Source organism: Rattus norvegicus, chromosome 18, assembly GCF_036323735.1.
Source record: "Rattus norvegicus strain BN/NHsdMcwi chromosome 18, GRCr8, whole genome shotgun sequence".
Lineage (NCBI taxonomy): Eukaryota > Metazoa > Chordata > Mammalia > Rodentia > Muridae > Rattus > Rattus norvegicus.
Genome location: NC_086036.1, coordinates 62,892,786 through 62,917,377, shown reverse-complemented (window position 1 = coordinate 62,917,377; position 24,592 = coordinate 62,892,786). Strand labels below are relative to the sequence as shown.

The 24,592-nt window shown below is 44.4% G+C and overlaps 1 protein-coding gene, 1 long non-coding RNA gene and 1 pseudogene across 2 annotated transcripts in view; 1 reads left to right on the top strand and 2 right to left on the bottom strand.

Annotated features, from left to right (window-relative positions):
* Positions 1–9,468, top strand: part of LOC120098241 (uncharacterized) — a 54,720-nt gene extending 45,252 nt beyond the window's left edge. Inside the window, exons 4-6 of the long non-coding RNA XR_005496369.2 lie at positions 913–1,136; positions 8,350–8,414; positions 9,140–9,468. This is a non-coding gene — a long non-coding RNA (uncharacterized LOC120098241). The remainder of the gene's footprint in view (positions 1–912; positions 1,137–8,349; positions 8,415–9,139) is intronic.
* Gnal (G protein subunit alpha L) overlaps positions 1–24,592 on the bottom strand; it is a 140,254-nt gene that overhangs the window by 115,133 nt on the left and 529 nt on the right. The window lies entirely within an intron of this gene.
* On the bottom strand, positions 16,078–24,580 carry Fam136a-ps3 (family with sequence similarity 136, member A, pseudogene 3; annotated as a pseudogene).

The window sequence follows — 24,592 nt, the reverse complement described above, 5'->3', positions numbered from 1 at the left end:
ACAATCAGTTGCTCACCCCTACAACAGATGTGCCACACTCCTATGCCAGTCAGTGACTCTTGTCTGCCAAGTTGGCATTGCAGCACTCAAGCCGCAGAGGTAAGGATTTTTTTCCCCTCGGCTTCCTGACCAGTCATTCTGGCCTTAGAAAGACTGGCCAGTATCTTTTCCTACTCCAGACTCAGTTCCAACATAGTTGCTCGGTATTTTGCAGCCAAGGAACGCTGTGTCTTCAGCAACCGGACCTTACCAACTCGGGGGGGGGGCCACGGGGGGGGCACCAAAGGCAACGGCATACATAACTTGTATAGCTTGTGGGGTGGGGCTGTGAGCTCACTCTAGCCAACTCCTGGGGAGCTGTTCCAAGCCTGATACTAGAGTTTTCAGTAACCTAGGGCTTCTGGGATTGATGCTACTCACCCATGCAGGAGGCTCCATGTCAAGTCCCCACCCCTTTGAGCCAGGGCATCATTGCATATCCCTGGCTGGCCTGATTCAACTCAGAGCTCTGCCTGCCTCTGCCTCCCAAGTGCTGGGAGTAAAGGTTTGCACCGCATCCCCAGCCAGACTTGTAACGTTTTAAAGTTATATTTTAAAGTAGCTTATAAATTAGTGGATTTCTATATGACTTCTTTGATATATCTCACTGGGTAAACCCTATACTATTCCTTACTCACCCATTTAAACTGTTTCACCCTCCCCGCCCCAGGGTCCGTCCCCACTTAAGGCCTCTTTTACCGAGTTGCTCCCCTGTCATTTTCAGCTATCTACAGACATTTCAAGTTAAATAAACAAATATAAAAGATGGACGGTGTGCTCCACATGTAAGCGAGGACATGTAGTGTGTGACTTTCTGGCTGTGGGTTACCTCAGGCAGTACGGCGTTTTCCAATTCCACCCATTTTCTTACAGGTTTCTCCGTAGTGGGGTTGGCCTTGAACCCAGAAGCAACACAGCTGGGTCATGTTAGGAACCTCCAAACTGATTCCAAGAAGACCCCACTACTTCACGTCCCACCAGCGGTGTACTGGGGTTTCTCCTTTTCAGATCCATGATGGCGCCACTTGTCATCTGTGTTCTCGGCGATGGTCATTCAGATGTGGGCGAGGTGGTTTTCATCTGCATTTCCCTGATAGGTAAGGATGTTTTGATCACATTTTAAATGTTTACTACCTGTAAACACATTCTTCTTTTGAGAATTTCATTTAACTACACAGTCAAGTTTCAAGCTAGTAGCTTTCTCTCTTGATTAAAATAATAATAATAATGATAAAGTTCTTTTCATAGTCTAAGCCCTAATTCGTTGTCAGACGCACAGCTGACAACGTCTTTTCTTCTCATTTCATGGGCTGCCTCTTCACTCAGTTGACAGTTTCCTATGTCGTCGAGAGGCCTTTTAGCTTCATGGGGTCCTCGTCTGCTGAATGGAGTCTCCACTTGAGAAAATGCTAACCCCGTGCCTACACGTGGGAGCACATGCTTTGTCCTTTAACACTTTCGGGGCATCGTATCTCATGTTGAGGTCTTTGATCCCTTTGGGGCTGTTTTACACAAGTTGAAGATAAGGATCTGCTCTAACACTTCCACTTGCTGATGTCCAGGTTCCCCCACACCACAGGTTGACATATTGACTCTCTTCCACCATATGCTTTTGTACTTCTGTAAAAAAAATATGAGGTAGCTGAAGAAGTGTGGACTTAGATATATTTTCTGTTCTATTCCATTTATCTGCATTTCCGTTTTGGTGGCATATACTGTATTTATTTATTTATTTATTTATTTATTTATTTATTTATTTATTTATTTATTTAATTTATGGCTCTTATACTATGGTAGTATAACGAAATTAGGCATGGTTCTCCATTTTGCTGTATTATTATTATTATTATTATTATTATTATTATTATTATTATCATCGAGGATTGCTTTGGCCACCATTAGTCTTTGTGCTTCCACATAAAAGTTAAGGGCTGGAGAGGTGGCTCAGGGGTTAAGAGCACTGACTGCTCTTCCGGAGGTCCTGAGTTCAATTCCCAGCAACCACATGGTGGCTCACAACCATCCGTAATGGGATCTGCTGCCCTCTTCTCGTGTCTCTGAAGACAGTAACACTATACTCATACATAAAATAAATAGTCTTAAAAAAAATAAAAGTTAAAATTACTTTCCTATGTCTATGAAGAACAGTCCTGGAACTCTGATTGGGAATCACATGGGAACTGTTGGTTGCTTTCGGTAGGATGGCCATTTTCACAGCGGTAATCCTTCTGATCTCTGAGCACGGGGGCTCTTTCCATCTTCTCCACACTCTTCAGTGTCTCAGACTTTTCACTGTAGAGGTCTTTCATTTCCATGGTTCAGTTTATTCCGGGTGTCTTACCTTTTTACTGCTGTCATTGTGAATGGGATTGTTCCCTGGATTTCCTTTTCAGTATGTTTGTCTGGTTTAGAGGGAGGCAGTGGGGTTTTTTGTATGTTAATCTTGTACCTTGCCACTTTGCCAAAAGTGTTCATCAGTTCAGAGATCTTTTGGTGTTACCATAGAGTCTCCTAGGTACCCCGTGTATGGAGTTTTATTATCCACAAAAAGAGTATAGGATTTCTTTCTTTAAATCTATATTCTTTTTTTTGTCCTCTTCTCTTATTGCTCTCACCGAGACTTCAAGCACTGTACTCAACAGGAATCGGGAGAGAGGGCACCTTTGCCTTCATCATGGTATCAGTGGGGACGTTGGGAGTTTTCTCTTCACACTATGTTGGCTCTAGATTTGTCATATAGAGCATTTTTATGTTGATGTATGTCCCCCGATATGCCTAGTCTCTCTGTGACTTCCATGCTGGATTTTGTCTGTAAGAAGGAACCAAACTGAAGCCATTTTGAATAAAATTTCCATCTTTTTTTTTTTTTTTTTTTGGTTCTTTTTTTCGGAGCTGGGGATTGAACCCAGGGCCTTGCGCTTCCTAGGCAAGCGCTCTACCACTGAGCTAAATCCCCAACCTAAAATTTCCATCTTAAATAGGAGTCAAAGTGTAAATCCCCAAGCCCTCCCTGAGTAATTGACGTCCTGCTTGGGAGAAAGAGATATGCATGTGGGTAACTGACATCCTGGTTGGCAAGTTGAGACATGAATGCTAGGCAAGTCCCGCTGCCACAGTTGACTAACCCAACCAATGGGAACAGAATAAGTGTACCACAAAGACATGTTCCCAAGGATGTCCCTAGCCCTAAATTCTGATTGGTGGGAAAATGTAACTGAAACTTGGCAAAGGTGTTTGCAGTTTTCAAGCTTAATAGCACTGTAGTCTCAGGGTTGTGGTTCCGTTCCAGAGCCTGCTCTGTGTCCCTGATCCATCAATAGTGGTTTGATTACAATACATTTCTGTCATCTGCATAGACCTGGTGTTTGAGTTATGTCGAATACCATGTCAATGGTCTTTCTATGTCTATGATCATGACCTTGTGATTTTTGTCTTTGAGTCCATTTATGTGACAAATTACATTTATTGATTTATTTATGCTGAGTCATCCTTTGCATCTATAGAATGAAGTCAACCTGATTCTGATGAATAATGCCTTTGATGTTAACTGAACCTGGCTTGCCTTTTAAGACAGGAGCTACGATTAGCCTGGAACTTCCTGTGTAGACCAGGGTGGCCACAGACTCACAGAGATCTACTTGCCTCTGCCTTCTGAGCGCTAGAATTAAAGTTGCTCAGCACCAGGTGCAGCCCATTTTTCCTTTTTTGTTGTATCTATCTAGTTTTGGCATCTCGGTGATGCTAGCTTCATTAAAATGAACTTGAAAGCTTCCTTTTCTTTTCTATTTTATGGAATGATTTGAGTGGCATTGGTATTAGTTCTTTCAAAGTTTGCTGGAATCCTTCATTTTTGAAAATTACTGTTTCTGTATCATTGATGGCTGTAGATCTGCCAAAGTCACATATTTTATATTGCTTTAATTTTTATAGGTAGGTCAGAAGCATTTAGAAATTCATTCATGTATTTTAGACTTTTCAAATTTAGTGAAATACAAGTTTTTAAGGTATGTCCCTATAACTCTCCGAATTTCCTTGTTATCCGCTATGTCTTCTTTTTAATTTCTAATTCCTCCAATTTGGGTCTTTTCTCTCTTTTTGAGTAATTTGTCTAAGGGTTTGTAGAACTAGAGTTTCATAAAGGTTACTCATTGTCAGAGCCCGAATGTGCAGAACTAGAGTTTCATAAAGGTTGCTCATTGTCAGAGTCCGAATGTGCAGGGCGGGACGTGCCTGAGGGAGAGCCAGAGATAGGACTTGCCAAACCAGCTATCAGCCCCAAGGACACTGACCATCCTTCCTTCCCCAAGGACACCCTCCCCTTCCTTCACCCCCCTGAGTGAGATGAGCCACCCTACCTGCCTGCCGAGCTGCTAGATAACACATACTCCTTGCTGATGTTATTTCGCGCCGAAAGTAACCGTGCACCTTTTGAATTGACCAATCATGTGTAACTGCGCGAATGCCCCTTACCTCCCCTATAAAAACCCCCGAGTTTGGAAGCTCGGGGTCGATTCCTCTGTCTCCTGTGTGAGATACGTGTCGACCCGGGATCCCGCTAAGACCTGGGATCTCGTTAATAAAGCTACCTCTTGCTGTTACATCAAGAATGGCTCCTCGTGATTCCTGGGGGCATCTCACCCTGTGATCAGAGCGAGAGACGCGGCTCCCCGTTTTGGGGTACGCTCTTTCAGGTTTGCCAATTTTATGTATTTTTTTTCAGAGAACCATCTCTTTGTTTCACTTCATTTCGTTGATTCTTTGTGGGATTTCTTTTTTTTTTCTTTTTTAAAGATTTATTTTATATATGTGAGTACACTGTAGCTGTCTTTAGACACACCAGAAGAGGGCATCAGATCTCATAACAGATGGTTGTGAGCCACCATGTGGTTGCTGGGAATTGAACTCAGAACCTCTGGAAGAGCAGTCAGTGCTCTTAACCTGTGAGCCATCTCCCCAGCCCCTACTTGTCTCTTTCTGTTACTGCTTTTATATTTTGTTTGTTCTAGCTTTTCCAAAGACTTGGTCATTAAGTCATTAATGTTTTAAAGTTATTTACCTGTGTTCTTTCTGATTTAAACATATTTATTATTATTATTATTGTTATTATTATTATTACTATTATTATTATGCTATCATTAATTTATCTGTGTGTGATGTGTGGTGTTTGGAGCCCACATGTGCTCTGGCATGCATGTGGAAACTTGACAACGAGTTTGTGCTGTTGCTTCTCCCTTACCTGTATCTGTATTTCAGAGCCTTGATTCAAGTCATCAAACTTGTCTGGTAAACACTTTACTCACAGAGCCATCCTTCTCACCCTCACTGCTTTTCTGACATAAGCACTTAAAGCCATAAACATCCCTCTTAGCGTTGCCTACAGTTTAGGATGCTGTGTTTTCTATTCCATTCTAGGAACTTAAATCTTCCTTCTTGATTTTCTTGGCATGCATGTGGAAACTCAGTCACCATTCAACAACGTGTTGTTCAGTTTCTAGGAGTTTGTGTGCTTTCTGTAGCCTTTCTTGCTGTCAATATCTAGCTTTATCTCAGCTTGGTTGGACAGAATACAAGATGTTACTTTAATCTTACACTTATCAAGACTTGCTCATGTCTTACGTGATCTATCTGAGGAAAGCTCTTTGAGCTGCCGAGAACGATGCGTGCTCTTTTGTGTTTGGGTAGAAGGTTCTATATATCTGATAGCCCATTTGAGCAATGGAGTCATCTAATGCTAATGTTTCTCTGTTTCCTTTTTGTCTAGATTCGCTCTCTATTGGGACGGTAGGGTGTTGAAATCACCTACTATTACTGAGTTGGGGCTAATCTGTGACTTGACATGTATTAGTACTTGCGTTATGAAGTTGGATGCACATGCGTTGGGTGTGCAAGCATTTAGAATTGTAATATTCTCTTGAAGCGTTGTTCCCTTAATGAGTATGAAGTGACTTTCTTTGTCTCTTCTGTACAGTTGGGTTTGAAGTCTGTTTTGTCAAATATTAGAATAGCTTAGCCTCTATTTTTGCCAGTTGTATTTGCTTGGATAACCATAGTCTATCCTTTTACCTTAAGGTGGTGTCTATCTTTGGTTGTGGTGGCTTAAAGGACACAGGTTGCCCACAGTCTCAGGTATTTGAACACTTGGTTTCTAGTTGGTGGCATCGTTTGGGGGTAGGTTTAGGTGATGTAGTATTGTTGGAGGAAGTGCATCACTCGGGGTGGGCTTTGCTATTCAACATCTTGAGTCATTTCCAGTTCTCTCCGCTTCCCTCTTGAATTAATGATGTGAGCTCTCAGTTTCCTACTCCTGCTGCCGTGCCTGCTGCTTACTGCCTTGCATTCTAGTCATAATGGAGGCACCCACCTATAATCCCAAATAAAAGTCTTCTTTCTAGAAATTGCCTTGGCTATGGTGTTTTATCAGAGCCGTGGAAGGGAAAGTAATATGAGGGTTTTGAGATGACTCTAAAAACCCATCACCCACTTTACTAAAGAAATATTTGGTCATACCTGGTACAGTCAAGGCAAGTTTGCATTTCGGGTAACTCATGGGGCTTAAAGTAGAGAGGCCAAGGGTGGTTACTGTCAGCAGAATCAAGCTATCTTCTCTGATACTGTGGTCCAGGGTGAGGCCTCACTGCATCCACCCCTAGAAAGGATCTCCTTTCCTCAGCCACAGGGGACAAAGGTTCCATTCACAGAGAGCTACACAATTTGTTGCCTGCATGTCAGATTGTTGATACTTGCCCTCCAGGCCTTGCCATTCCCTTACAGAAGCGCCAATACCAGTGGCTTAACTTCTAAGCCATCACCAGGCCAAAGGAGAGAAATGAAGGGACTCTTAAATAAGCCTGTCCATTAGGCACAGCAGAGCAGATTGGGTAAATTGCCCATATATAAGCTTTTTAGCTCCATGTGAGGAAGCCAATGTTCAGTATGCTGTCATATCAGAAATGGCTCTGAAGCAAAACATCAGTTAAAGAACTTCGGGGGTGGGGGGGTGGGGAGGAACTCCACAGCCACCCCTCCATGTCATAGGAATGAAGGGACATCACCTGGCTGTGACGAGTCACAGTTTAACTTGCTCTTTGTGGAATGAAAATTCATTGCAGCCAAATGCATTTTCTATACTTCTCAAAGAGCAGAGACGCCCTCACTCACCACATAAGTCAATGAGAGACCTATGTAGAATTTAGTTAAAATTGCAGACAAGGTATTTAGTATTTGTTCTAGATGAAACCTCAATTTGCAACTTTACAAGGATAGGGGGAAACTTATTGTTTTAAAAACTTCAGTATGGTCCACATTTTATTCTATTTTATTTATTTTTTTTAGTGAGTTCCTCGAAAGATGCCTTTTGGGTATCAGGCTCTGCTAGTGTCTGTACAAAGGCTCCTCCCACTTGCCTCTCTGATTGCTGGTCCTCTGTGCCTACTAGGTGCTAGTTTATACTGTGTAGCATAAACTATAGTACTACATATGTAGAATATAATATATATCTATTATATATAGTAGAATAGTCTCCTCCATTAGCAAGTTCCTTTTCTATCTACTCAGGTAGCCATGGTTAACTAAGATCTAAACATATTCAATGAAGAATTCCAGAAATAAACAATACATAATTTAAAAACAGCCTTTTATTACACTATATCATAATGCTTCTAGGTAGTAGTCTAGGTATATAAATTAATATCATTTACTGTACTTAGTGTATAGATTAAACTTCGTCATGGCTATGCACGCATAAAGCAAATCATAGTGTCTATAGGGCCTGGCTCAATCTTTTGGGCATTGTGGAATTCATCCCCCTAGGATAAAGAGAGCTGCTGTATGCCACAGCTGGCTATGTCACTTGTCTCCTGCCTGAGGCCACGAGCTCAAGTCTGAAAGCAGACTCTCAGAATCTGGGACACGTGACTACTGAATCCCAATAACAGCTAGTCAACAGTGAGTAGGTCAGAGCACAGCTCAATATCTGTGTTCGTACATATATTGTCCCACACATTCAGTGGCTGATTGATTTGTGACAGCCACTCAGTCTTTAGGGCTATGCTGGTTTTGGCTGTATCCCAGGTTTCTGTCCCAGGGTAAGTGTAAGCTTGTGGTTTGTCTCCTCTGGCCTCTGCGGGGCCCTGCTCTGTCCTGCTGTGGTGTTTCACTCCAGTGCTGTTGAGACTCACACTTACACATCTATGCAGGTCACGTACTTCCAGGGAGCTTTCTCTTTCCAGGAGAGAAGAATGATGGCATCTAGGTGACCATGGGCTTCTAGGGCTCAGACTCTGACCTGATTTTTTCTTGTTGCTTTTCTAGGAGTCTCCAGAACATACTATCTGCTTCCAGAAGGGCCTATAAAATACATCTTCTCCAGCAGTCAGGTTTGAATCAGGGACTGCCCATCTTTCTTGTAATGACTCCCTTTCAGCTGCCAACACAAGAGTTAATCAGAACTCTTGTCTTTCGTGGTGGTAATGTCTTACGCTATATATGCTCTCTCTCTCTCTCTCTCTCTCTCTCTCTCTCTCTCTCTCTCTGTCTCTCTCTCTCTGTCTCTTTCTCTCTCTCTGTCTCTGTCTCTCTCTGTCTCTGTCTCTCTCTCTGTCTGTCTCTGTCTGTCTCTCTCTGTCTCTCTCTGTCTGTCTGTCTGTCTCTCTCTCTGTCTCTTTCTCTCTCTGTCTGTCTCTGTCTGTCTCTGTCTCTCTCTCTGTCTGTCTCTCTCTCGTCTGTCTCTCTCTGTCTCTCTCTGTCTGTCTCTCTGTCTGTCTGTCTGTCTCTCTCTCTGTCTCTTTCTCTCTCTGTCTGTCTCTGTCTGTCTCTGTCTCTCTCTCTGTCTGTCTCTCTCTCTGTCTGTCTCTCTCTGTCTCTTTCTCTCTCTGTCTGTCTCTGTCTCTCTCTCTCTCTCCCCTTTAGTTCCGTTCCTCTAAAGAATCCTGACTAACTTAGGGGTGATGGAGATTTTGAAGGAAGCAGGGGTAGAACGCATGTGATGGAGGGGGAAGGGGAAGTGAAGGGTTAAGACGGATAAGTGGACTGGGGATGTGGAGGGGGAGGTAAGAGGAGGGATAAGGCTGTGGATTGCTGTTTGCATTTTCTGTTCCCCCAGGAGGGGTGCCCCGATGAGGAGTAGATCACATACACAAGTAATGTCGGTAAAGTCTTGATTAGTCAAATGAAGGCTAGAGCCTGTGATTGGGCAGTGGAAGGAAAAGGCAGAGCTGAAGGTTTTAGAGAAGAGAGAAAAGGAAAAAGAAGAGAGAAGAGTTCAAGGATGGAGGAGAAGCGGATGGAGGAAGAAGAGGTTGAAGATGGAGCCGACCCACATGGCCTGAAGGAGTCCCAGTAGCCAGAGATTTCACAGCTGGGCAATGGAGCGGTGTAGTAGTGTATTTGTCCAATCTACGTGTGCAGCTTGTAATTATATTACTGAGTCGAGTGTTCTTTGCACAGGCATTTGGGGTTGGAGATTTACCGTTATAAATCTGGCCGGTATAATAGAAGTTTTGGGTGTTTTCATCTCACTGGGCTAAAGGGAGCTGAGGGAGTGAGCAGTACTGGTGTTCCAGGGGTCAGCCATTACAGGAAAAACTGGTTTGGTTAGCTTAGCAAGCTAGCAGCAGGAACCAGGGAAGAGAGCCACAGAGAGCTAGCCATGGGGGGTGGGGGTGGGGCGATGGAGGAGCAGAGAAACTACCGATAGGTCCTTTTTAAAACTATGCGATACGCTACAGGATAACACTAAGGACTTTGAAAATACTGTTATTATAGACAATTCTCAAAATACATATACATAGAAGAGGAGTTCAAGTGGAGTTACCCTGTGACTCTGCAATGCCTCTCCCAGACACCACAGGCTACTAAGTAACTCTTTCTGAGTTGTTGGTCAGTGGTGTCCTACCAACCTCCACAAATCCTGTACTCTCTTGCCATTGCCCTCCAGAACTTTTTGGTAAAACCCTATTGCTGAAGACACTGTGTACTTGAGTCACAGGACATGGTGATATCAAATCAAACAACCCAGAAGGCTCATCTGTAATGGGTAGCTTTCACAGTGCTGGGACATTCTGCTGGGGAGAAAAGCTGTCACCAATCTTAGGTAGCTGTGACTACAGTAATGGCAAAGCTGCCAAGGGGTGGCCACTGGTGAAATCATGGCACAAATATTATGTAACCATCCATCTCCTGATTGTTTTTAAGGGCAACTCCATGAGAAAGAATTCATTCCTGGCACTCATACTGGGGACAACATCCCTGGTTGGCCACAAACCATCAGAGAATACAGTTATTCGACCAAATGGACATAATAATAAACTGTCTCCTGAGTTATCTTTGTAACCATAGACTAGTTCACCTCTCAGCCCACATCAGAGAAGCTCCTTTCTGTAGTGGACAGTTATTAATATAGAGACCCACACGTGAAGGATAAACTTACATATTTTTCCTTTATATCTGTTTTTGGACAACAATCTCCAAGCACTCATGATGCTGTGGTTTATTTTAAAAAAAAAGTTCCTGGACTTGGAGAGATGGCTCAGTGATTAAGAGCACTGACTGCTCTTCCAGAGGTCCTGAGTTCAATTCCCAGCAACCACATGGTGGCTCACAACCATCTGTAATGAGATCTGATGCCCTCTTCTGGTGTGTCTGAAGACAGCTACAGTGTACATGTATAAATAAAATAAATAAATCTTAAAAAAAATACGTTCCTAATGTCAACTTGTGAAACAGTCTGATTTGATATGATAAATGTGCAATCCCCAGGAGATGCTCCAGCAAGATACTCATGCTGTCTTGGCCTCCATAGATCACTGGGCGACGTTGACTGATCATGAGCTCTGGGTCCAGGAGCCCTGGGTACTTGAGAGTTCTTCCAGTGGCTGCCAGTGAAGAAACACGGCAGGCTCATCATGGCCTCTACAGACAGTTTGCATCCAGGGCCGACAGCGGCCCTATGCATTGATTTGCCAGCATCAGAACTACAGCAGTGAATGTCTCCACTGCTCCCGTGTTCCCCGACTAATATGATACACTAGGGAAGGGGACTCCTGCTATCTCATCTCTGCAGTACTGAAGATTGAACGTAGTCGGGGCTTGTGAATCCTAGCTAAGTGCTATATATCAGCTTTAAAATTTTAAAAGTTTCGAGATTAAAATATAATTATATAACTCCCCTTCTCTTTGTCCCCGCCTCCCCACGTCTTTCAGTCTAATAATATTTGTTCGTATGTGATTACAGAGCTGACCGCTTGGTGTTAGATAACGGGTTGAGGGAGTCTTCTCTGGGGAAAACTATTCCTCCCGCTCTCAGCGTTCCTTAGCTGCCTGAAGTCTTCTTGTCCAGGGTTGAAGACACATGAGATCTCCCCCTTCCATGTTCGAGTGTCTGTCGGGGCATTGTCTTTGCTCAGGTTTTGTTTGGGCAGCCATGTTGACGAGGCTTCGTGGGTGCATCCTCTCTGACAGTCTTATGGAATGCAGCAAACTCCCTGGTCCTCTGGCTCTTAAAACCTTTTTGCACCCTCTTCTGCTGTGACTCCTGGGTACGGGAATTTCATTGCAGATGTATCAGCTGGGCCTGGGCACCTGTCTTAGTTTTCTGTGCCGTGATTAGATATTATGACCAAAGCAACTTCAAAAAGGGAAAATTTATTAGGGGCTTACAATTTCAGAGGGGGAGAGAATGACCATTGTGCTGGGGAGCGTGGTTAAGACAGGAGGGCATGGTGCTGCAGCAGTAGCTAAGACCTTCTATCTTGAGATAAAACCATCGACAGAGGGGCAAGGGAGAGGAGGGGGGAGGGGAAGGAGAGGCGAGGGGAAGGGGTGGGAGAGAAGGAGAGAGATTGGAATGGCATGGACTTTTGAAACCAGCCTGTCCCTACTGACACACCCCCTCTAGTATGACCACACCTCCTAGTCCTTCCTAAAGAGTTCCATGAAGTGGGGATGAGTATTCAGTGTGAGCCTATGGGGAGACATTCTCATTCAAACCACATGGTCACTTGTTCTCTGCGTTTTGACTTGTGCTTTTCTCTAATTGTCTGTCTGTTGCCAAGGGGCTTCTTTGATGAAGGGCGATGCCTAGACTTGTTTGTGGTTATAAGGTTATTTATAACATGTAAATGTGTTCTGAGAAGTGGGGGGGTGGGCAGAAGAGGGCACAGGATCCCCTGGAATTAGACACATGACTGTCAGAACAAACAGACTGACAGACCAAACCTGGGTTCTGTGCAAGAGGAGTCAGTGCTCTTAACCACTGTGCTGCCTCTCTAGCCTAGGAGAGAGCTTTCAATGATGCTTTTCTTATTCACAAGCTGCAGCTTTCAACAGCAGGACACTGTGTCTCTTGGCTTGGCTTACATTAATTTAACCAGTCTCTTTAAGAGGATAAGCTTCTGCTTGTGTCTCTGAAGCAGGCTGTTCAGAGTAACTCAGACCTCCCTGTTCTGGTCACTCCGTTTCCTCTTCCTTCTCACTAACTCCTTTGCTCTGGATCCCAATCTAAGGACATAACCCAGGGCGGATTGTTTATCTTGGCAGATTTATGCCTTTGGAGGCATTCTGGTCCACAGCAAAGCTGAGCAGAAGGTACAGAGATTCTCCATCTGTCCCTTGCCCTCCATGTCCCACACAGCCTCCCTTGTCATCATTCCCCAGAGAGATGCATCTGGCACCACGGATGAAGCAGCCGGACACATCACTGTCATTGGGTCTGCAATCAGAGTGCACCATTTTGCCAGGCACTCAGTGGTTTTGGTTGAATGAGCAGTAGCAACCCGTCCTCCCTGGCTGAGACGGACAGGTCAGCTTCCCAGCCCTAAAGATGCCCTGGCTCCTCCTAGCCCGACCAAGGGGACCTGAAACACCAGAGAGCTTCACTTCCCGGTGGATAGGATCTCATTTCCATGCTTTTCAGAGGAAGCATTGACGGCAGTTAGAGGCCACTCTTTCCCCTCCGGATGCTGTCACTACCTTTAGCACTGTGAGTGCCCAGTTAGTGCTGTGAAGTAACCATTCCTTGTGGGCTCTTTCCTTTTAAAAACATTATAAAAGACTAACTTAATATTAATTTTAAGTGTACAAGTGCTTTGTTTGCACATGTGTCACGTTGATGCCTAGTGGCCACAGAGGTCAGAAGAGGGTGTTAGATCCCTGAAATTATGTGTGGTTGAGAATCAGCACATATTCTGAGGTGCTGGGAACTGGACCCCGGTCTTCTGCAAGAGCAATTGTTCTCTCTTTTTTTTTAAGATGGATTTATTTATTTATTTATTTATTTATTATTAATTATAACTACACTGTAGCTGTCTTCAGGCACACCAGAAGAGGGCATCAGATCTCATTACAGATGGTTGTGAGCCACCATGTGGTTGCTGGGATTTGAACTCAGGACCTATGAAAGAACAGTCAGTGCTCTTAGCCGCTGCCGTCTCTCCAGTGCGGCCCCCCCCCCCCATTTTTAAGAGCAATTGTTCTTTTCGGGTGGGATTGGAAGGCAGGGCGGGAAATAAAATATATTATTTACTTTTATAGAAAAAAAGTACTTTATACACTGGAGATACAAAATTAGAAACAGTTTGTAAATTTGACCCTAGATCTCATTATTCAGTAGTTTTTCTACTGGGGGGAAGGTAGGACAGGGTAAAAGTTATGTGCCTATTCCATTTCTGTTTCTCCTTTAAGTTTTTATTGGTTCTTTGTAAATTCCACGCATTTCCCCAACCCCTTGTACCCGATCTCTTCCCCTGCAACCTTCCCCCAAAGGAAAAAAAATACTTCATTGTGGAAGCTGTAGCGTGTCACAGTGTGCCCAAGAGTGAACCCTTCAGTCCACACATCTTAGAGCAAGTCTTCTTGACCACAGAGCCAGCTCTCTATCCCCCAACCCCTCCCCCATTCTCACTTAATTCCGTCGTAGAACTCTGGTTCTAGGTTCACCACCGCTCCTCCTCCCATGGCCAGTGCTGGGGACTGACGCGGGGGCCTCCTGCATGTTAGCACTAGGCCAGCGCTCTGCCGCGCGGAGCCACACCACAAGCCCCTGTATTGGAGCATCATCCCCTGCTGATTGTTTTCAGTGTCGACATCCGCTGCTGCTGTCCGACCTCAGAGCTTATCTTTGAAGACAGATGTGTTTAAAAACGTTTCACAGATGGAGTTGGTCAGCATATTCTCTCTTGCTCGCTCCTAAATCAGCTTTGCTCTAAATTGCAGTTCTGTTAGGTGGTGCCAGCAGGGGAATTCGCCTGCAGTAGGGGGACAGAGGCTTGAGTTCACACACCTACTGCTCACTCCCTGATTGCGGAAACCACGGAGCAGCGGAAATCGTTGTCGGAGCAGAGACAGGCAGACTCTGCGTCCACCAGTGGAGACGGTGGTCCTTTGCTGACGAGTTCATTCGTACTTTCCAAACTGCCTTCTTCCCTGCGCAGCATGGGGCGAGCAGTACTGAACTTAATGGTCTCCTTTGGGGCTATTATCTCTCTGTGTCCCTTTCAATCTTCTGTTTACCAACCCCGTGAACCCCTGTCTCCTTTTCCATCCTCATTATCCCTGACCTTTCTCAACTGCTGAGTGTTCTTCTTTTCCAAATTCTTTTTTTTCCTCCCAGCCGGGGGGGAGGGGGGGGAGCTGACCATTCTACTATTACCGTCATAATGCCTGGTCCTTCCTCTCTCCTCCACACATCTTCTGTGTTCGCTTCATACCTCTTGTTTGGAGCATGTTCTTGGCCAGTAACTGGTTGTGCTGCCACCTTCCAGGCTTGTATATCGATCGGTTCAGATAGTCTGGATTGGTGGCTTTCTCTGTCACATGGCGGCTGCATAAACGTGGGACATTCGAGGATGTGGGATGTTGCTCGACCAAGTTCAAAATCAAAGGTTTAATCACCATGCTAAATGAAACTATTCCAGATAGAACAGGAGCAGATACATGCTGTCTTCATTAGGACTTCTATTGGTGCATTAAAACACCATGACCACAAGCGACTTGAAGAGGAGAGTTTATTTTAATCTCATAGCTTGTAGTCCATTATTCGGGGAAGTCAGAGCAGGAACTTGGAGGCAGGAACTGATGCAGAGGCCATGGAGGCTCATTACTTAACAGCTTGATCCTCGTGACTTGCTCAGACTACTTTCTTTTCTCTATTTTTTGTTTCTTAAGACAGGGTTTCTCTGGGTAGCCCTGGTTGTCCTGAAATACACTTTGTAGACCAGGCTGGCCTCGAACTCTGAGATTGGCCTGTCTCTGTCTCCAGAGTGCTGGGATTAAAGGAGTGCTGCACCATCACCTGGCCAGCCTGCTTTCTTATACAACCCAGGACCACTGCCCAGGATTGGCACTGCCCACAGTGTGTTGGGCCCTCCCACATTGACCATCAGTCAGGAAAATGCCCTACAGACTAGCCAATCCTATGGAGGCATTTTCTGATTAAGATTTCTTCTTCCCAGATGGTCCTGTCTTGTGTTACATAAAATTGACTCCTCCTCAGCCTGACACACAAACACGTCACTTATTAAGCCACAACATTTTTTTTGTTGTCTCCAGGATGTCATGTTAATATGACAATATAAAACATTATCATTTAATAAAAATTCCGCTGTTTTTAAATGTTCCAACACTTTAGAAGTTCAGTCTCTTTAAAATATCCATCCAAAGTGCAGGGTTTCTATAAAATTCCATTTCTTTAAAATTTCAAAGTCCCCCAACTATGGACGCCTATTAACTATAAAGCAGGTAAATTTGTTCTTTCTCCGAGATGGAAAACCAGGGCACAGTTACACTCAAGCTAAACCAGACCAAAGTTCAACAGTATAAAAAGTTCAGGCTTGACATCTGGGACTCACTCACAATCCCCTGGGCTCACAGCTCCATTTTTTCCCCCATCTTTATTAAATTGGGTATTTTGTATTTACATCTCAAATGTTATTCCCTTTCCCGGTTTCCATGCCAACATCCCCCTAGCCCCTCCCCCTCCCATTCTGTGTAGGTGTTCCCCTCCCAATCCTCCCCCCCATTACCGCCCTCCCCACAAGAATCCCATTCACTAACAGCTCCATTTTTTTTAGCTCTGCCACCTACATCACATACAACTTGTTTCATAGGTTCAGGCTGGCTCCACTCCACATCTGCCCCTGTCTTGGCAGCCATGACACTGCCTCCCCAAAATGCTGGGGTCTCTGCAAATGGGCTACACTGTTACCAATGCCCTTTCCTAGGCTCTTTCTCTGATCCCATCACATGGTGCCAAGCCTCAGTGTCTCTTTGTGATTCCTTCAAAAGATGGAGTTCTACTGTAACTGAGGGTGCACCTTCACCCACGGCCTCTCCCAGCCTCTTTGCAGGGATGCTAGCCAAGCCACGGTGTACCAAGCTTTTGTGCCTTATCATGAACTTCACGCTTTCAAAAACCAGTGCCACCTAGAAAACTCTTACACATTACCAAGTTCAGCTGTCAGCATAAGATACAGCCTCGGCGACCCCCTCTGGAACACAGCTTCTGTGTACTGACCTTGGGTAAAGGGAACACTTTCCAGAAGATTTTGCCTCAATGATACTGCTGTCTTCGTAAATCACAGCTGATTCTAAGCCTCAGTTGACCAGCGTTGATTGTCTCAGCAAAGAAAATGTTTCACTTTAGTGGCTCTGGTCTCTTGTTAATTATGGCTGACCAAAACCAGAGATTCTTAATACCAAATAGCAAATGGCTTGGATAATCTTTAAAGGACCCTCAAACTTCCCTCTGAAACTTCATAATCTATGTCCCCATTGACTGCATTTTGATCAATTCTGTTACTTTGGAAGCAACTGGAGAAAACCCACTGAGCCTAAAGTTCCAAGCTCCTTCTGCAATCCTCTCCCAAACACACAGTCAGGTCTGTTAAAGCAATTCCATGCAACTTGGCTCCAATTTCTGCCTTAGACTTTTTATAGCTGGAATAAAACACCACGGTCAAAAGCAGCTTGTGGAGGAAAGGGTTTCATTTTACAGTTTACAATTCATCATCCAGGGAAGTCAGAGCAGGGACCGGGAGCTGATGCAGAGGCCATGGAGGAGTGCTTCTTACTGACTTAATCCTCATGGCTTGCCCAGCCTGCTTTCCTATAGGACTCAGGACTACCTGCCCAGGGGCAACACTTTCCACAGTGAGCTGAGCCCTCCCACATCAACCATCAATCAAGAAAATACCCCACAGACTAATCTACAGGCCAATCCTACTGAGGCATTTTCTTGATTAAGATCCCATCTTCCCAGATGATCCTAGCATGTGCCAAGTTGACATCGAAACTAGCCAGCACAAATATACAGATCAAAATAGACTTAAAACAACAACAACAACAACAACAACAACAACAACAACAACAACAGTGACTAACTCCACAGGCTGGTGAAAAATTCTTGTGGACTTCACCTTGTGCTTCTAAAGATACGAGTTAAAGTCACACCTGGATTCTGGTTAAAAAACAAAAACAAAAACAGTAGTGACTGTCCCAAAGACATTGCTCTTTATGATACATATTACTCTGCTCCCTTCCTTCTGGGCTCTCTCTCTCTTTCTCTCTCTCTCTCTCTCGCTCTCTCTCTCACTCTGAGACAGGGTTTTGCTATTTGGTACTGGCTGGAATTCACTTTATTGCCCAGGCTGGCTTCAAACTCATGGTAATCCTGCCTCAGCTTCCCCAAAGGCTGGTATTATGTGTGCTCTGCCTTTGTACCGTAAGCTTCACGTGTTGAGCTTAATTGAGAATTGGAGGTATTAAGAGAGTAGACACTTAATCCAAATCTGGTGTCTAGGGGTGGTGCCTTTGGGAGCTGTTTAGAATTTAGATGAGGTCATTAGGGTGGATTTTCATGATTGAATAACCAAGGGCTTTATAAGAAGAGGGAGAGAGACCAGGACATTTGCTCTTCTCTCCTCTCTTCTTCTCTTCTTTTCTTTCTCTCTTTTCTCCTCTTCTTTCTCCCTCCCCCTCTTGGATGTCAGGACTGCACCACCTTGAGACTAAGAGACCACCAAGAGGATAACAGACAATCACCACTTGCAAGCCCTTCAATATTGGTTTTCGGAAGTACAAGCCATAGTAAACCTCTCTTTGTTATAAAGTTCCTTGGCCCCAGGTATTTCACTATAGTTGCAAAATGAACTGATACACTCATCAAGCCAATTATGCTTTTAATTGGTAGAGATCCAGGCTTGCCATCAATGGGACTTCTCAGTGTGGACTGGGGGAAATCAGAGACAAGCATTAGCTAACCATAGATTGGTTGTGTAGACTCACAAAAATATGATCTAATGATGCTTAAGAAATAGTCTTTTTTTCCCCCACTGGCAAACAATTTTATTTCCTGATGGATGACAGAGACGTCTTGATCTTCTTGGTCATTGTTGGCATGTGGTCATCCACACACTTGGCCACACACCTGAAGCTCCTTACTTCCTGGATCCATTGAGTCTTTGGCTTTGTCACTGCAACGCCTGGTGCGCTAGGCCAGGTGGTCCTGGAACCTTTCCAGATTGCTGGTGACCAGGGCCTGGCCTTGAGCCACAGGTGCATGGCAGTGCTCTATACATTGGTGCACCTGCTGCATAGATGCTTGGGTGCCTTCACAGCGGTTGGCACTGCACCGGAACACGAGGTCCTGCATCTTCCAGATGTTCTCTCTCTCCACACTTTTCACCATGGCGTTCACAGCCTCCTGCACTTGGAGTTGCTGCACCTCCGCCATGGCGACACTGAGCTGCTCAAGAAATAGTCTTGCTGGATGTGGTAGCACATGCCTTTGATCCCAGCAATTGGGAGGTAGCAGGTGGATCTCTGAGTTGGAGGAAAGACAGAAGGACACAATAGACCCTGCCTAGAAAAATTAGTCTTTAGGGGAAAACTGGTATTTCTATCTTACTCTAGGAAGTCATAACACCTGGCCACTGTGGGAACCACAGCGTATGTTTTCACAAGACGTCAAGGAAATGAAGCTGCCTCTTGCAAGACAGGGCATGCACTCTCTGCTTTAATTGCTGACTAGGACACAACTTTACATTTGCAATTCAATGTATGAGTTATATATTGAATTCTAATCCTTGACATTATTTTGACACAGAGCCTAAGGAGGTCACCAAGGTGAAATAAGGCAGATTCTAATCTGATAGAGCTGGTGTCCTCATAAGAGGAAAAACAGCAGAGAGCCCCTCACCTACACACACAGAAAACATTTTAACAGCAAATGTGAAAGATGCTGACTGCAAGCCCAGGAATTCCACACCAGAAAACAGACTTGTGGGCACCCCCATCACAGACTTCCTGCTTACCAAACAGAGTTATCTCAGACCCCTCCCTGCTGCCTGTGACAGTCACTAACCCCTTCCCCAAGGCCACACCTCCCAACTCTTACCATGCTGCTCAAATTTGACTCCATCCCATTCATAGCCATCCCTGAAGATGATAATATCCTGTATTCCTGAAAGATGCTCCCCCTATCGACTATCCCGTCAAGGGTCCTCACTGTTCCAGTGAGGCTCTCAGACAATCCCACAAGAGAAATAACTTGTGTGTTTTATTCCACGTGGACAGGGGCTATATAAACATCGAGGAGTGGGGTGGAATTTAGGGGTAGGTGTTTGTGGTCTTATTGGGGAATGTTGCTGAGTGATATATGGCATAGAGTCTGATCCACCTTATGGTAGAGCTGGACCTAGGGTTGACATCTGGCCTAGTAGTTATTGTGGGTGGGGATGAGAGCATCCTCAACATAGAGGGGCACAGAAGCAAGTGTACCTTTTCTGAGTAAGTTTGTGAACTTTTTCTCTGTCTTAGTTAGGGTTCATTGCTTGACCAAGGCAGCTCTTATAAAGGACAGCATTTAATTTGGGACTGGATTACAGTTTCAGAGGTTCAGTCCATTGTCATCATGGCAGGAAGCATGGCAGCCTGCAGGCAGACACGGTGCTGGAGAAGGGGCTGAGAGTTCTATGTCTTGATCTGAAGGCACCCAGGAAGAGTGTCTCTCTTTGGCATTGGCAGAGTCTGAGCATAGGAGAAGACCTCCAAAGCCCACCCCTTCTGTAGGGCAAGTTGGCTGTGCCACCAGACAGGAGAACTTGTAAGGTTGAGTGAGCTCAGACCTTGGGAAGCCCAGACACTTGAGATGAGCAGGAGTAGAGTCACTCCCTACTCATTTCTGTATTTGCTTTGGAATATGTAACCACGGCACCCCATTGAGAGGACCGTAGGTAGTCAGTTATATATTGCAGCCCCTGGAATCCTCCCCATGCAAATAGAGCATCACTAACATCTCAGACTGAGCCAATAGGAAACACTTACCCTTAAAACCCACCCCACTCCTGAATGTTTTTGTAGTCCCTGGAATAAAGCACAGAAGTTATTTCAGAGGACTGTCTGAGAGTGGCCATCTTTCCTGAGCTATAACACGTGGAGAGGAGTTCTTTCCCCTGATGAAGATCCTGGATCTTGGATCTGCCTGGTTGGCCAGGCTCATGCTGCCTCCAATGATACTGTGGTAGTGATGAGAGACTCGGGACCTGTGCTACCTGCAGGCCACCCAAACCTTCTCGCTTCTCTTCTAAGAGCTGTTAACACTCCCAGCATTCCCTGCCAGACCAGAGCCTTATGGAATCTGTTCATTGCTGGTGGACGGCAGACGACATCCCACAAGGACATACTTCCTCCAACAAGACTGCACCTTCTCTGATGAGGCCACCTCCTAATAGTGCCACTTCCCATGGGCCAAGCATGTTCAAACCAGTACAGTTCCTAATGTGGGCTCACAATTTAAGATCATTAAAGGAAGGGACAAGCAAATCAGTGGCAAACATAGGAGCAAGAGAAGTAGTCAATCTAAGATCAAGGGCCTACAAGTTTGATCCATGACTTTTGGTCAATGCCTTTTTAAATTGTAACAAATGTCAACAACCTTTTTGCATATAACCAAAATCTACACAAAATATATAAACCCTAATAGCCTGATATAACAGGTTTTTTTTAAATTATTATTGTGATTTACTTGTGTTTTTCAAGGTTGGTGCTGGAAACTCAGGGTCAAGTACCTGCTAACACTGAACTAATCTTAGATCCAGGTTTTGCTGTTGATAGTCTTGGGTGGAAGATACAATGTAATCCACAAAATGAGACATTTGAGCTAATGCCACTCACAACAGATATTTCTGTACAAACCGTATTACACTATGAGGTAATGTCTTTAAAGAGGATAACCATCAAAAATGTGCTAAAGAAATTTATGCCTCCGGAGCATTCTTCAGAGGACATTTCCCACTTCTCTTTTACTCCTTCTTTATCATAAATCAAATGCTTTTTGCTTCATCTATTTCTGATGGTGGTGCTTCTGGGTTGAACCAAAAACCTTACACTTACTAGGCCTCATTTCTATTAATTTTAGGAGTTATGTCTGACTAGTCAATCACACTGAAAAACCTTATGCCAGGGGCTGGAGAAATGGTTCAGTGGTTAAGAGCATTTGGTGTTCTGATAGCAGACTTGAGTTTGATTCCCAGCACCCACATGGGAGTTTGTAGCTGTCTATAATTCCAGTTCCAAATTAGCTGGCCATCTCCTTGCCTCCAAGGACACTGGATGCACATGGTGCACAGAAATATATGCAGACAGAACTCCACACATACAAAAGAAAACAAAAACCTTGTTAAAAATAACTCATGGTCTTACCACACTAACCTATTTCTTGAGACCGTAATCCTTCTCCCTTTGAGCTTTGAAAATATGATTCATAAAACAAATTGGAAGTATGTGTGAACTTTGAGCTCTTGTTATTTCAAACATGAGGCAGCAAACAAACTATATCAGGCTAGGAGACAATATCTTTGAAGAATACAGTCATTCAAAATTTGTTTCAAGCAGTTGAAATTTATTTTGCCTTTTAAAAATGTAGTTAGTGCCCATGCCTGCCACTATGGTTCAAAATAGGCATGAAAGTCTAGAGATGTAATTTTGTATCCTCAGGCCCTTTTGAAACATTTGCTTCAGTATATTCTAGAAGTTGGCACGGAGAGCAGAACTCTGATGCTTTCTGCTCTCCTCTTTTGAGGCAACTGCTGTATTTCTTTTTGGTATACGGTAGTTAACTCTATCTGAAGTTGACCAAGATTAACAGTGGTTAGAAAATACTAAATGAAAAATTTCAGAAATAAACTACTTATAAATTTTCAATGACCCTTGCAATTAACACAGCAAAATCCCGTTCTGAGCACTCCCTGCTCCCCTGCCCAGGAGGTGAATCCTCCTTTGTACAGAGTAGCCACACTATAGGCTACCTGCTTGCTGGTCTCTTAGTAGTTTCCTAGTTTTGATACACTTTGGTATTTTCAAGTAGCTTTAATACTAGTGTGTTATTGATAGGGGGTGCGAGGATGGGCTTGGGTACTTTCTGTATTCAAACATGGGAAGAAATCTGCATATACACTCTATTAATGACCTGCTTGTTCTAAAGACTGCAAAGACTTGACATTAACCAGATCCAGAGTCCAAGAAGAGTCTCACCTCAGATGTTCATATAATGAAAGCCAAGTGGGAAGGCTGATAATGAAGGAGGCATGCTCACCACGAGTGCCAAATCTTTACAACAATATAAAGGCTACATAGGAAAAAATTTCCTCTGTATTACAACTGTTGGCTGGGATTGAAGTGTAGAGACGGTTTCCTTAGGTGCTAACTTGCCAGTGACACCGGTCCTCTGGATAAGCTACATTGGAAACATCCATGTGTCTGGTTACGTTCCTCTGCTGAGGCATAGGACACAAATGGTGCTCTAGCATTCCAGATACACAGAAACTCCAGTGTCATTCGCCTTGATTTCATCGCTAAGATTCTGAAGCACCTGACAGCACTATAAGAAGGGCCGGTATAGCAGCACAAGATTTGGAGACAAACTATATTCGTATGGCATTTATTACAGGTTATTGTTTGTAGTATTCTATTAGTTGTTGGTCTCGGTTGTGTTGGTCTAAATAAGATGCTGTTAGATTAGGTTATGCCTAATTTACGTATTAAGCACCACAGTAGTTATGCATACATGGGCAAAGCAGAGTATGCAGAGGGTTCCATACAAGAACTGGAAATGTTATCTCCTGAAGTAAAGGTAAGGCTCTCAAGTTTATATTTTGTCTTTCGTTTCAAAAGAAAATTCCCTTTGTTTTAGAATTCACGTAATCCACCGTGATACAGTAGCTAGTTTTGTTTTGCAATTATTCATCCTTAAAGCGGGTGAATCCATTTAAACTTAATATTTGTTCTTGAGATTTTGAGAGCCGTGTACATTTGTGAACCAGATTTTACTTCTCATGGCATAGTCCCTCCATATAGCCGAGCTCGGATGCTAGCCATTCCACCTGATAGCCCACAAAATTGGATCAGAGTCTGACACCTTCATTTCCCCCCTGGAAATCTAAAAGGCAACAAATAGAACAAAAAAATTTAAGATTCAAGGCCAGTACTTGTCAGCCTGAGAACTTGAGTTCCAAGCCTGGGAACCACAAGTTGGTAGGAGAGAACAGACTCACATTAAGTTGTCCTCTGACCTCCACACACGTGTGCTAACACACCCAAATAAATGTGAGAAAGATGTAAAATAAAGCAAACCATTTATGGTTTAGAGGATGGAGAAACGGTCCTTGATGCTCACGCATGAGGACCTGCGTTTGGATCTCAGCATCAGGGAAGCCCTGCAACCCCAAGGCTTAATGATTACAAATCTTGGTCCAGGTTCAACGATGTCTCTGAGGAACAAGGACAAAACTGATAGAGCAGGACTTCCAATGTCCTACTCTGGTCTCTGCTATGTGCAGACACACTATGTACACCGACACAGGGAACCCATGACCTGTTTCCCTTTCCATCGCACACTGGACCGTACAGAAAATGTTTTATAGTTGTTAGTTAATAAGAGCATACTTATGCGAAAAGTCTGAAAAATACCAGTGGACCTCCGAGCGCTGGCAGGTTCGTGTCCCCTTTATCACAGTTGGTAAGCGACTACTGAGGCTGGGGGCGGGGCACAGGGTGGGAAAGGACAGGCCAGGTTGCAGGTTCTAAGAAGAGCAAACACCTGTACTTACAGCACTAGGCGGACAAGGAAGCTGTTTCTCAGCAGCCAGCACCCTACACCTAACCCAGCTATGCTCCAAGACGTGCTTTCAATAAAAGCTTTGTGGTCTAGCTAAAAGGCTTTCTAAGTCTCCTATCATTGGCGTTCTTAGAGCGAACTAAGCTGCCTGGACTGTGGCAGGAAATGGAAGGCTAGGATGAGACGTCCCGGTGGAGTTCACGCTGCGGAAATCAATGGATCAAGGGCGGAAATTTCCCAGAGAGGCTCATTAATTAGTAATCGGTGAGCTACTGGCCTTCGGTCACAAGGCATGGAAGAGAGCGAAATCACCCAGGAGCGTTCTGGCGACGAAGCCATTTAAATGTCAGGCTGAAAGTCATTCTGTGGGTAGTGTCCACGCCTGACATTTCCCCAAGGCGGGGTCCCGCCCGAATCCCCCAGCTCCCGCGCCCATCGGTGCAGACC